Genomic DNA, 12,768 nt, shown 5'->3' with positions numbered 1-12,768 from the left:
TATTGTATAACTGTATTAATTCAACTGTGAACCTAGAAACTTACAGCCACTTGTGAAAGAGATGTACTCTTGCTCTGGAGTGTGTTACCGAATATGTTAAACCTGTAACGAAATGCTTCTTCTAATCAATGTAGTTATTAAAAATTAAAAAAATTTACTTCATGTTAAATAGTAGAGGTTATAAACATTAACAGTGAAATCTACCTGATGACTTTATATCCATACTCAGGTACTAAGGATCCAAGTGTAACTGACTGTGACTAGCAATCATCAGATACATAGAAATTAAAGACACATGTGCAAACATCTAAGTGTTAGTAGCATTAAAAATGTAGGAAACAGCATATTTTAAAATGAAATGGAGATCTTCTTTAAAAGGTAAAAACCCATTCAATTTTATGTTACAGGGTTTATACTGCATTCAAAAATGTACAACTGTATTAATTGAACTGTGAACCTAAAAATTTACAGTCACTGTTTTTCTAAAAATTTTGTATCCACTTTTGAGAGATGTATCTTTGCTCTGGAAACTGTTATTGAATATGTTAAATCTGTAATGAAATGCTTCTTCTAATCATGTGGTTATTATATTTTAAAAAATTAAAAAAATAAACTTTAAAAACAAAAGAGTAGTTTCCCTTGAGAGATAAACATTATCTATTTGTATGTTGCTACTGGTAAAAAATAATTGCAGATTTGTTCTATTATGTAATTTTATGCTATCTTGGTCACCATTTAGCAACAAACAAATTTGAATATAAAAACAATCCCTTTCTAAGTAATGAGTAATTCACTTTAAAGTTTGCCTTAATTCAATATGAAAAATATTTCAAAAATAGAATATTATCATTGTTTTGAAATTAATTAAATTAAATTCCCTTTGCCTTATTTATTTCTAAAAACGTTTCCAAGTCAATGCCTATGTTTGACACTTTGATGCAAAAAAATTTATCAAATTTTATTTTTAAAATTTTATGTATATTTTTTAAGTGTGTATTGAAAACATGTAGGCTACCTGCTTTCATCATCTGCATGTTTGATATGAATTTCTCCACCCAAAGCCAGCTTTGAGGAGGTAGCTTAAAGTACTGAGGACACTGGCCATTAAAATTAGAAGTGTTCCTTGACTGACTCAGTTGTTTGCAAATTCTATTGTGTTGCATGGACAACTTTGTGTTTTTGGATTTGGTTTGAAATCCAATGACATCATGTGGATATGACATAAACCAATTCTAGATTCACAAATCCTTCTTCCTCCCATTAAAAATTACACAGAGCCCTCATGCAATTTCTTTCAGGAAAAGCAGATGCTTGTTGTGCTCTATTCATGAGGTCCTCCAAACAGAGAGGTATTGTGATATTTAGTCCAGCATCCTAAGCCTGCCAGGACAAACATGCTGAACTGTCTGTTAATGCCATGAAGAGGTAGTAAATAACACAAAGGATTTTTCTATGTAGAAAATGATGCTCCAATAAAGAAAGCATGCACAATCATGTTTTAAAAGAAAATAACTCTTATAAGACAAATCCCATTTCAAGGAGTCTCTTAATGTACCTGACAATCTTGTACTAATATTTTATTTTATAGTATGTAATGTTACTTGTAAAAAGCAATATATAATTTAAAGCACAGAATGACATTGTTTCACATATTTTTATTTAATGATAATAGTTACAGCGGGATTTGTGCTCTAGAATATAAAAAAGTAGGTCCATCTTAATTTCTGTTACTAATTTATGAGCTCAGTAAATCTTTTTTTTATTTTAGTATACCTATGAAAATTTTTTTACAGCTGTGTGATGCCACATAGATATGAATATATATTTATATGGATCACAATGAACATATCAATTCATGTTTAATATTAAACATATGCAGTTTAGAGTACAATAATTCTTTGCACCTTTATTTAAAAAATAGATTCATCCTTGTTCTTCTCTTAGCAAAAAGCTAATGAATGTCCCTTTGTCTACTAGAGTAGACCTTCATATTTCCACCAGTGGCATCACCAGAAGTCAGCTTTGCGCGTCTACATTTGTGTATTATTTTAGATTTTTGAACTTCATAATATACTCTGGTCAAGGAAAGAATTAGAGATTGAGGAATATACTTTGAATTTTCTGCACAGTTCTCCCTCCTCCCTAGAGTGCCCTGCATTTTTATCTAGGAAGTCAATCATACCTCACCTCTTCTTTGCTGAAATAGAGCCAGAGCATTGGGCCAATGAGTACTCACCCCCACTTCATTCCTGACTTGCCTTGGAAGTGTTGTAGCCCAGAGATTACTCATTCCTCTGAAAAGCAAGGGCAAAAAGGATGAGCACAGGGAACCCTGGGAAAGAGGAGTGGAGCCAGCTGAGCCGCTACAGAGAGTTAGCCAAGCCACTCTGAGATCAGGAGTGGCCAGATGGAGTTAGCAGTGGCCATTTTGGGAACTTAGGGAGTGAGGTGTGAGGCCCAAGAACAACAAATGGCAAATGGGGGCGTGGGGGGTTAAACAGGACACGACACACAGACCACACATGACGACACGGCTGGCATCTGAGGCAGACTGAGGGGTGAGTAGGTGCGTGGGCCGGGGGCAGAAAAACAATTGGGACTGGTGCCACATGGGGGTTATGAGGAGCTGTTTGTAAGTCATCCCCTCCTAATGTCATATAAAACAGTACAAAACCTAAACTAAAAATGTCTTATGTTAGTCTGTGAGCCCTGGGGCCTCGGAGGGCACAAGCACATCTCCCAAGAAGGGAAAAGGGGAAAAATTTACTGCAACAAGTGTTACACTTCCCGTAAAAGAACTGCTCTTATATTTTCATCCAAAAATGATGACGTCTTCCTTGTGCTGGATGCCTGGTTCCCCACATAATTAAAACGTCATAGATGGGAAGATACACGGTCTGCCTTCTTTCTGAGAGTGCATGTCATAACACAATCTTTAACATCTTGAAACTTTTTAGAAAATCACAATTCTTCACTTCTACCCCAACCTACTAAATTAGAAACTAAGGGGATCTGAAACAGCGATTTGCATTTTAATAAGTCCTACAAGTATTTCTGAGATTGAGCACCACTTTCAAAGCTAGAGCCAATATACACTTACCCCCAAGTCCCGAAGTCTGAGGTAGGACAGTGTAGAATGCCTATGTCCCAACTCTCTGCTCCAATCCAATTTTCCGTGATGTGTAAATACCAGGTTTGTCTTGCACTGGATTTAAGATTATATAATACTTGAAACAGGTTTTCTCCAAGATTTTACTTAAATTGAAGAAATTTATGACAAACTGGGAAGGTAGACTTTAATAAAATGGAAACATCATAAATTATTAAATTATTAAATATTTCTGTGCATAGAGGATCACCTCCACAAAATGACCTTCAAAATTCATCCAATACTTTCCATTCCTAAGAACAGCTCCTACAGATTAACATATATGAGTGTCTGAAGGTGCCAACAGCGTCCTTGTGAGCAGCTTCTGCACCTCTGTTTGAGAAGGGGAAATTCTCCTTAAGGACCCGGTGGAACTGAAGGACACCAACTTCCTGAAATTGCTGTCCGTATTTTTTTCATCTTGGTATCAACGACGTCACCTAAAGAGGACTTATAAAGTGGCATGCAGTTTTCTGGCACTTGTAGATCTTCTAAGCATTTGGTTTTTACAGCTCATAGATTTACACATGTAGAAATGAAAAATGAGCGTTATTGTGGTTTTTTTTCATTGTTTGCAGATAAGATCTGCTGTTTCTCCTGCTCATAGATTAGCTTCTTTGGTAATTTGCTTCTGGTAATTAGGATGTACTGTCTTTTAATGCACTGAAAAAGAGCTTAACACAGTGTCATCTGCCACACTTGAAAATATTTGGGGGCTGGAGAGAGGCTCAGGGGTTAAGAGGCCTGGCTGCTTTTGCAGAACACCTGGCTTGAATTCCCAGCACCCACATGGCAGCTAATAATCATCTGTAGCTTCAGTTCCAGGGGATCTGCCACCCTCTTCTGACCTCTGTGGGCATTGCATGACATGGGTGCACTTACATATCTGCAGGCAATACACTCATACACATAAAATAAGAAATAATGAATAAAATATTTTTATAAACATTTAGGGATTGGGGCTAGAAAGATGGCTCAGTGGTTCAGATCACTAGCTGCTATTGCAGAAGACCTGGGTTTGAATCCCAGCACTCACATGGCAGCTAACAACCATCCATAACTCCCGTTCCACAGGATCCACCCCCCTCTTCTGTTCTTTATGGGCATTAGATGACATGGATGCACTTACATAAAGTAAAGAAAGATTAAGTATCTAATAGATTTATCATCTGGGGGTGATTCACCATCTTTTCTCTGAAAGGCTGTATTCACAAATGATCACAGTAGGGCAGTTTGGCAGGTGTGTGAGGTTTCAAAGGCACTGGCACTGGCACCATTTTATTGTCCTAGGCAGGTTCAAGTACCCAGCACAAGTACAAGAATGCTCTTCTATAGTCAGGAGCTGTTGAAAGAAGACAAGCTGTCAAAAGTGATTTTCCTTAGCAGATTTTATCTCACTGGACATCGGGTGACCACTCCCCACTGTCTCTAGGAAGATTTTATATTAAATTCAATGAAACTACCGCTTGGAGCTTGCCCTGCCAGGCATAATCGAGGTAAAACACATTTTGTGCAGCAGCCAAGTATATGACTGTCTGAACTCATTGCTTTGCTCTGTAAACTGATAGACACAGCCAGAGGGATTACATAAATCCTCCAGGGAATGAAATGCAAGGCAGAGGGTACAGCTGCGTAACTTTATCTGGGTCCCAAAGCAAGAGACAGGATGTACCTGGCACCTCACACACTAAAAGGAGGTGCATAAAAATGGAAGCACAGTTACTTTTTATAGTGTAATTCCTCACCAGCATTTACTCTACAGTTATGTTCAATAATCTTCACAGTTCCAATGCTATGGCCAGAGAAATGCTAAATTCTTCCACATCTTGCTGATCACAGCTCTCTTGAAACATATTTTAGGGGTTTGAATCACAGCAATTAACCATTTGGTGTGCTCTGTCTTCACAAGGAACATCTTTAAAATTAGTTATGAACTCAGAACACAAAAGGAGCAGATCCTTGCATCACCTAGGGTGATGACAAAGTATGACTCACATGCTTTTAATTCTTATTCTCAAATATATATGCCATGCCAGTTTCTGGTGATACAGTGGTGGTCAAACACAAGTCTCTAATAGTTATATGGATGCAACAGATTCGTAGACACCATAATGTAGTGAATTTCCATGGACAGACATCATTCAATTCTGTAAGCAGCAGAGGAAACAGGCTGATTCCAGGTTCAACATGTTTGGCTAGATTTCCTAGAATAAAGTCATATCAAGACTGGGATCTGAAGAAGTGATTAGCAAATAAAGAGAAAGGGAAAATGGGCAAAAATGCAAAGAGAGGTCGAAGAAAGAAAAAAATCGAGAAATTTCCTGGGCCTGATGGCTACTCCTGTAATATCAAAACTCTGAAGGGAGAAAGGAGAGGGAAAGAGGGAGGAAGAGAGGGAGGAAGGGAAAGGAATAAGGGAGGGAGGACTGGAAAGAGAAAGAGAAATACAGGCAAGGAAAACATGTTTTAATTCACCTCTGTAAGACGGAGAGTTCTGTGTAACGAAGTAAAGTATCACGAGGCTCAGCATTTATGGGCAAAGAAGTAGAGAAGTGAGCCTGAGGTGAGCCAGGTCTGCACTAAGAGGCAAAATTAACACAGCGTGCCAAAGAGCTGGAAATTCATCATCCGAAGGAAAGTGGAAGCCATTGGACAGCCTACAGCATCAGCAGTGAGGACACGATTAGATCTTTTTGTCCTGTTTCATGAAAAAGGAAAATACAGGGGAGACACAGTGCTCACTGACCTATTACTGAATTTTCTTGTCCCAATAAATAATTCAGTAGCTCAGTGTCTGAAATGTTCTGAATATTCAATAAATGCCTGGTAAAGTATCATTTTACATCAGATCATCTTTTATAGTGTGGACACACAGAAAGCAATGCTACCCCAGAACATTTCTATAGCTTTAGATTTCTCTTACTGTTAACAAGTTTTCCTTAGAAACTCAGGTCAATGATAGCCCATCACCAAGCATTCAAGTGGGGTGGAGAAGGGAGTGTTTAAAACAAACTTATTTTAACTATGGACTTTAACATCGAACTAACTTGACTCCAAATGTCACACACTGACAAGGCACTTTGAACACAGCATTGATCAATGCTGCACTGGAGCAAGGTTCTCAACACTGGGCAGCTGCTCCATGCTGTCATACAGTATGAGGGTCAGGAAATCAGCTCCCCACCGCTTTTTCTCACTAAGTACAAGGTCATGACTATGGTGCCTCATCACAGAGGAGTTTACCCTCAGATTGACTCCCACAATACCAACTTGGGAAAATCAAACTGTTATCTGATTCTTGATTTTCAAACAAAAGTTTTTGCAGAAAAAGCTGCAAAGCTGCTTAACCTAATTTTTTTAACAAGGCAGGCAGATAAGCAATCATTTATTTGCACACTGCTGTAGAGAAGGGATCAATCTGTGTATCCATCTTCCATTAAGAGTGAACACCTTACTCATTCTTTACGTATTCACATGGATATTAATTACTTTCCTCATTACTGTGACAAAAGCAATTAAGGCAGGAAGGGTTTATTTTGACTCACAGTTTGCGAGTACAGGTCATGTGGGGAGACATGATGGGCACAGGAGCTTGAGGTAGCTGGTCACATTGTGCCTCAGTCAGGAAGAAGAGAGTGATGGATGCTACTGCTCAGCTTTTTCTCTTTACTTTTTTTTTTCAGTCTAAGCACCTGAGCCTGTGTAAGTGTGCTGCTCATATTTAAGGTGGGTCTCCCCACCTCAATTAAGATAGTATAGAGAATCCCACAGATATATCCAGAGTTTGTTTCCATGGTGATTTAAATCCCATTGGGTTGACAATGAAGATTAATTATCGCAACATGCAAAATAATTTGTTTTTAAAGTGGGAAAATTTATGTCACTATTCAGTTTAGTCTTTCCAGATATGTAATTGAGGTCTAATTATCATGCTGTCATACCTTATGGCACATAAGCACCTAATAACCACTTTGAGAGTATGAAGTCCACATGGAAGCATACATTGAAAGCTGGAAAGACAGGCCCACCAGTACAAAACACTGCTACGGCTTGAAGCATACAGGAACGCAGAGTAGTCCAGTCCCCCCTTACTCAGCCCATCCTTTCTACTTTGGGAAGGTCTGTCCTGGGCCCCTAGCTCCTTATTTGAATCAGGATTCTGTTCATTTTATAAAGAAATTTGAGCTTCTAAAAGGTTGTTATAACATCACTTGCAATGATGTTTCCACACATATAATCAAGAAACATAAAATATCACATCACCACAATGAAGGACAAAAAAGTACTCATCTTATTAAATATATAAATATTGATAAAATTCAACATACTTAAATGACCCAGAATCTCAATAAATTAAGCATAGAAAACTGTACCTGTATGCCATAAAGTCACAGCCAGCCTCATACTGAATGGGAGAAATGTGAAGTCAGTCATTTAAGGGACATAAGATGAGGACATCCACACCCATCACTCTTACTGTGGTACTGGTGATGATATCTAAGGCCTTAAGGCAAAAGAAAGAAATAAAGGAGATAAACAGAAAAAGTAGAAGTTAAATCATTCCCATTTATAGGTGACAAGATTTTATAAAATTCAAAATCTAAAGACTTCACACATATGAGAGAGAGAGAGAGAGAGAGAGAAAGAGAGAGAGAACTGAAAAATCTTAGGATATAAAAATGAACATATGAAAATCAGTAGCAACTTTATTCACTAATGAACTTTCTGAGGGAAAAATCAAAAAGATCAGTCATAATCACATGAGTTACGAATTCCTAAATACCTTTAGAAAAACTTACATTCTGATCACTTACTGCAGTCACTGACCTCTAGGAAAGATAACTTTATTTATCACCTCCCTCCTTTGAATACCAGTGTCAGTATTTCGATAAAATTTCACAGCAGATGTGAAGATTTGTTATATGTCCTTGTGTGCTTGCTGGTCAGTACATAATCTCAATTCACCTTTTCTTTTAGAAAATATTTCAGAATAATTCTTTAAAGTAATCATTGCCTATTCTGGAATAATCAGTTGACCATTATGATATGATCAACTTTCAACCCCTATGAAGTATTAACTAAGTTTGTCTATTTAGCCATTATTTAATTCACAGACGATATCTAAGTTGGCATTCTCGCTATAGGTGTGCTCCTTTCACTGGGTCATGCATTTCCCTTTCAAACTCCATTTAAGGATGACAATCATAGTTATTTTACAGAAGTAATTACTTCCAGAAACTTTATTTCCAACTAATACTGACTGAGCTAATTATGAGGTGATGTATTTTTTCATTTTATATGTAATATAATGTAGACTTTTTAATAACATACACCACACACCATATTACCATAGAAGCAAAGTTGAAGCAAAGTTTATGCAATAATATTGATCTGTGGTACATGCAGTACACATTTATATATTTTATTTCATTATGTTTTATTTTTCACACTGGTGAACACAATCCCTTAAGTTGATTTGATACTTTGATATCAAACTTTGTTTTGAAAATAATTTTGACTGATTATTTGATTTTTCAGTTAAACATAGTTACTTAAACATATTTGTATTTTATAAAATACTTTCAAAATGGTAGGGGTTATGAAAGATTTGGGGCTTTAGAAGCAATAGGAATTTGTCAGAGGTGTAAGCAAAGAAATGAAGGGTTACTTGGCTATTTAAGATTGTTCTGTCTGTACCACTGAACATGGCTTGGAAGAGGTGGGGATGTGCTAGGTGTTGGCCACCAGCTCAGGAGTCTGGCACTTCACTGGGCAACAGTGCGGGGACTGTCTCTGTTTTTGCTTTTTGTCCTGCATGGTCATAAGGCAACTGGAACCCGGGAGTTTAAGGAGGGTAGAATCTCCACTCGAGCAAAGGTCTGGTCTGTCAAGCAAGGAAGGAATGCACAGATTATGAAACTCGTTCTATTTGAGGAGCTGGAGTTGGCTCATGCCTTTAATCCCAGCAATCGGGAGGCAGAGGCAGGTGGATTTGTGTGAGTTCAAGGCCAGCCTGGTCTACATAGTGAGTTCCAGGATAGCTGGGGCTGCAGGGAGACCCTGTCTCAAAAAGACCAAAAAAAAAAAAAAAATCAAAATAAAGAACCAATTTGCATTTTAGTCATGTATGTCATTATTCAAATTATTCTGTAATCTTAGTCAGTGGCTTATTCTTTCATCCAACTTGTGTGAAACTATTGCTGTCAAGATTATTCTAAGTGTCAGGGATTTAGGGAAACATACTATAATTTCTAACCGTGACGGAATTATTCTTTGAAAGAAAACATATCACGTGTTTTCTGAACTTTTCCCATTTTGCTCTTGCTATATAAATGTACTGTAAAATCTATCCTACTCAGTTGTACTGAGAGGAATTTCAAGTGTTGGAAAAAATAAAAATAAAAACAAACAAGAAATACTCTTCTAGCCCCAGCACAATGGGAAACTCCAGAGAACAAATTTACAGTCATTTGCATCAAAATGGATTTCTCTACACAGACACTGGTTCTCATCTTACGTTTTTCAATGTTCTGGTTTTAATCTTTCATCATGCTGCTCCTATATGTCATTTCCAAGCATGTTAGGCTAACTACTGAGAAAACTGGTTACTCATCATGACGCAGCTGAAAATAAATGAAAGACACTCCCCATTTTTATGAACACACACCTCTTTATGTACTGAAGCTGTCTGCCAACAATTCTGGCAACAGCTGAATGCTAAGAAACGTAAAAGGTAATGACTGGAGCAGTATCAGAACAAGGTTGTTCAAAGCATACTTTCTCTCCATCCCCTGTATGCACAATAACACCTCTGTGAGTAGCAGGCTCCGGTTAGAAGATCAAAGAACTAACACTTAAACTTATCAAGAAATCTAGTCGTTAAAGAGCCAAAAATGTAGATCAGGCTTGTCTTTCAAATTGACTGGAGATATGAAGCTGAAGAAAACAGGTAAAGTGTCTTTCTAGTGAACCGAAAAACAAAAGAAACCGGTAAAGTACAATGTAAGGTGGCCTCCAGCAGCAGAGTCCAGCGTCTGTGTGGAAAGTCTCAGACTCATGCCTCTCGCACCATCACAGACAGCCTGCTGATTATTTATCTGGAATTTTCTGGAACTTATGAAATTATTATAAAAAATTTTAAATGATAAACAAGAAACACAAAATTTCCGAAAACTGTCTCAAAAGCCAGGTGCATTTATCATTTTAGGCAGACTGCATCTGATGTCAAGCCATTGACGAATTTATACATAGAACAAATCTTTGGTGTATTTTTTTTTTTTTGGTGGCTTGTGATAATAATGAATATTCTTTCTGCTATTACTTTAACTTGCAAAATGAAACTAAAACTTGATCTCAAGGACATTCTCCAGCCTTAAGTCTTGAATATATATGTTTGACAAAGAGAATACATCTTCACTGTGACATTTCTGACAGAGCTCTATGAAACTCTGGATGGTTCTACTCTCTGGATAGCTAATTTAGCATGTTACATAAAAACCATGGCTGGAGAGATGCCTCGGCAGTTAAGAGCATTTGCTGTACTAGCAGAGGACCCCAGTTCAGTTTCCAGCTGGCTGATTGGGCTGATCATAACAGCCAGTAACTCCAACTCTAGAAAATCAATGTCATCATCTGACCTCTGAAACCACCTGCACACAAGTGTATAGCCAACAAATGCACATACACATAAATTTAAAAAATAAAGTTTAAAAAGAATTGAATTTTAAAGCCACAAATATGCACATGATTTCAGACAACAGCTGCTGATTCATCTTTAATCTGCAGAAATACAATTTTTTCTGGATTTAATCTATATTTAGGGTTTGACTTTTAATTTCCTGCACAGTGAGTCAGCATTATTTCTTCTACAGTGAGTCAGCATTTTTGGTGCTGATAGGGAATGTAATCTGATTCCCATTCTGCTGTTACATGATCCATAAAAATAAAATCTACAGCTTTATAATTTCCCATGATATTGTCATAACTTGCACCTCTTTACAACTCAAAAGTCCTTTATGTATCAGTTTTTATAACAGGGGATACACCCTGTATACACACATGAAGTCTTGTTTATATTTGCTTTCTATGGTGGTACCCACAAGAGCATTTTTGTGGTAGGCGTTGCTGTTTGCACTAAACTTCAATTCAAGCTTGACTAATACACATCAAAACCCAGTAAACATAAATGAGTGGCATGTGACTATAATGTGAATCGGGTCTCACAGAATTCTATGATTCACGTGCCCGGGTCTCAATGGGGATTATCACCACTTTTGTGGCAGAAACTAACCATCTTTCCTCATCTGGGTTCATGTGAAAAACAGCATGAGAAAGAAAAACTAGCAATTTACAAACATGAGAGACTAGATTCTATATAAATGTCCTGTAAAGGAGGCCCTTGACGAATGCCTCTCCCTCAGCCCTCTAGACTACTCTCTTTTTCAAGAGTGTTTGTTTTCCCTTTTCCTTAATAAATTGTCTCTGTTTCTATTTCTAACCATGTGTGCTGGTCCAATTCTTTTCCATGTTGCGTATGAACCTAGATATTTTAACAGGTGCCCTTGTGACATTCCTATGAGCCAGATCCACGCCTAATACACACTGGTAAAAACTTGAGGGCATCAGGGGGATCTTGTTCTAAGAGAGCTTTACTCATTGCAAAATGTCTCTGTGTTAGATCATAATAGTTCAAGTGTTCTAAAAATCATGTCTTGTGTTCTCTAAAAACCATTTTGTGGATAATCATGAAAGGGAAACATCATGAGAGATTAGAATGTCATCACAGACATATTATTTCAAGAACTTATAATACCATCATTTATCTAAAATGTGTGAGTGAGTCTTAAAGCAAATGTTCACATCTAAGTACATAGAAATATAGAGCTCTGGACAAGAGCCAGGGGATCTGAGTGCCAGAGGAAATGCAGTTAATATGACACATTATTCAGATGTCTAATCTCTTGGCTTGTAATATAATGTTTCCCTCCACTATTTGGAAAAGGTTCTAAATCACAAGGTGTGTTCACCATCGCAAAGAAATTCCTGCCCTTTCTTTATCATCACTTCATTCAGTAAATTCTCTCCTCCTTACTTTGTTTTAACATAGTTTGAAGTAAGTATCTCTGTTTGTAGTTGAAGATGTTGTCTAGAGAGTAAAATTCCTGTTTGTTGCCATCCTGTTGAACTACACTATTAGATAAATTCCTTCAGCATAAATTATTGTTTAGGGAAGTAGAGTCAATCAGCAGATGGAAACATATTTTCAATAATCTTTTAACACAAAAATATCTGGGATTTGATTTCTCATACACATTCAGTCAATTAACTATGTTTACTTGGGCTTTAGCTAAGGGCAGTACAGTATGAAGGTAAGAAAGTAAAGATAATTAGCAAATGATTCCTGTCCTCAGGTTGTTCAAACGTTTAAGATTTAAAAAAAAAAAAAGAAAAAGAAAAAAACAGATCGGTCATCACAATCATAATCATTGTGATTAAGATGGAAGGCAAGATTTCCGGGCTGATACTGGAAAAAGCAGCTGAGAATGGAAGACACAGAGCCCCAATGGTGTAATTTGAATTCCTGAATCTAGCTATGGTGAGGCCCTCTCTGTTCTTGTTTT

Source organism: Nannospalax galili, unplaced genomic scaffold (genome assembly GCF_000622305.1).
Source record: "Nannospalax galili isolate Female #2095 unplaced genomic scaffold, S.galili_v1.0 scaffold858, whole genome shotgun sequence".
Lineage (NCBI taxonomy): Eukaryota > Metazoa > Chordata > Mammalia > Rodentia > Spalacidae > Nannospalax > Nannospalax galili.
The sequence above is the reverse complement of the archived record's forward strand: the minus strand, read 5'-3'. Positions refer to the sequence as shown.